Raw genomic sequence first — 2,222 nt, 5'->3', positions numbered from 1 at the left:
TTTATCAAAGATCTCATTGTCTTTCGAGATAATTGTCAATGACTATTTTGGGTGTTTCTCTAATTATTTATATTTTTATTTATTTTTTTAGATTTACCTAAAATTCACAACCGGATTTTATTAGTGTACAGATCAGATTTGATTCGATAATCTTGCGGATCGGATCTCTTTTTCTCAATTTTTGGATCTGATTTGAATAACACCACAGAGATGCAGACTGAATCTGATCCATATTCATCCATACTTTTTAGTCTTTTGTCTTCCCAACAACATTTTTCTCCATCCATTTCAAAAATTTGTACTTTGATATTCCCCATTTAACTGGGAGGCCAAGGTATTTTTTCAAAGTTGAATTATATAGTAAAGATATAAGTTTACATATTTTTCTTTTTATGCGATGAAAGAGGGATTGAAAAAACTAAGACCTACATTTTAAACATTAATAAAATAATTAAAAATAATTATAAAAGGAATTTATACTCTCTCTATACAACTTCAATCTATATATTAGAGTGTTCCGTTTTCAAATTGTCTTATGTGAAAAACCCTAGGTGTTACATAGGTAACCTGAAATAGATGGATTGGACTTGAAGGATTGGCCCAAGCGTCAATGGAAGGTGGTCTCCGACTTGTTCACGTTCGGGAGCCGCCGTCCGAGTTATGTGTTTGGAGAATGGGGGGTGGTACCTACAAAGACACTCCGATACTTAAGTTAGCAAGGGGTTTAGCAGGTTTAGAGTATATTGGAACTTAGAGATATATGAAGGGTGTCAGTGTATTTATAGTGGTGATCCAATAACCACCGTTGGAGTAGTTCCACTTCTGAAGGTGGATAACCGTCCCTTTATCTTAGGATTGTTGAGATATCGCTTCTGGAAGTGGATGAGAGATTTTAGGGGCAGTTACTTATTTGAATAAGTGTTATCTGCCAGATTATCTCGAATCCGACCTCTTTGGGGAGGAGCTTATGTCGAACCCGACCTCTTTCCTAAGAGGTCGGTTAGGCGGTGGGGCCAACCTTTGGGCTGGGCCTTTTTGTCTTACTTGGACCTTGACCACAGTATTGGGACAGGATATGAACAGTGCCCCTCCTCGAGTCTGATCTCTTTGCTTATGAGTTTAGAACCGACGTGATTTCAAAGTTCTCAACCGTCGTGTCTAATCAAACGTCGTGTCCGTTTGGGGTTTCGTATTTACACGTGGGGGCAGTTACATTGGTAACGGCGCGTTTCTTTAATGACCACGTCAATTTACCATTGTGCCCCTGGCATGTTATAAATACTCTTCCCTCTCTTTTCTTTGTTTTCTTTCGTCTCTGAAGCTTCTTGCCTGCACTCTCGTTCTTTCTTATTCAAAAGAAATCCCTCTAACCTTCCTTCTTGGGGTGCTTCATTGCTGCTGCGACTACTCCTCTTCAAGTCTACACTACTCCTCTTCAAGTCTACAGAGAAAGGTTAGTCCTTCCTTTACCTTCTCCTGTCATTTGTGTAGTGTTTTATCTCTGTGTGTTCGTGCGTTTGAGGAGATTTTCGTACTTTTATTGTTTTCTTGTTTGTAATGCGAGATGTTAGTATCTTTATTTGTTGGTCTGGTAGTTCTTTTCTTTACTTTGCCGTTTGGAGGGAGGCTGTCTTGTCTTTTGGGATTCCTATTTTGATGACTTTTTATTTTTCTTTGTAGGTCTTATCACCTTTATACCTACTTTTTTGTTGGAGAAAATGTCTTCATATATCCCTGAGTCCCATTCGAGATAGGTAGATGATTCTGTGTTGGAGGAAAAGTCTTTAGTAGACACCGACTACCTTACCGAACTTCGCACTCACCATAGGATCTGTAGTTTAGAGGCCGATGAGCCTAAATACGAGTTGGTGGCCCCGGGTCCTGAAGACTGGGTTTGTTGCGGGAGGGTTGCTAATTTTGACCCTCATTTTTTCTTTATGTATGATTGTGTTTTTACCCGCCTGGGGGTTTTCTTCCCCTTTTCTGATTTTGAAATAGAAGTACTATCGCACTGTCAAGTTGCTCCTACTCAGCTCCACCCCAACTCTTGGGGTTTCATGAAAATTTACCAACTTGTCAGCCGAGAGCTAGACTTTCCAACTTCTTTAAAGATCTTTTTCTATCTTTTCCATCTGACCAAACCATTTAGTGCCTAAAATAATAAACAACAGTGGGTATCCTTCCGAGCTATTCAGGGACGGAAGGTCTTTTCGATCGTTGAT

This window comes from Arachis ipaensis, chromosome B09 (genome assembly GCF_000816755.2).
Source record: "Arachis ipaensis cultivar K30076 chromosome B09, Araip1.1, whole genome shotgun sequence".
NCBI lineage: Eukaryota > Viridiplantae > Streptophyta > Magnoliopsida > Fabales > Fabaceae > Arachis > Arachis ipaensis.
Note: the sequence above shows the minus strand (reverse complement) of the source record.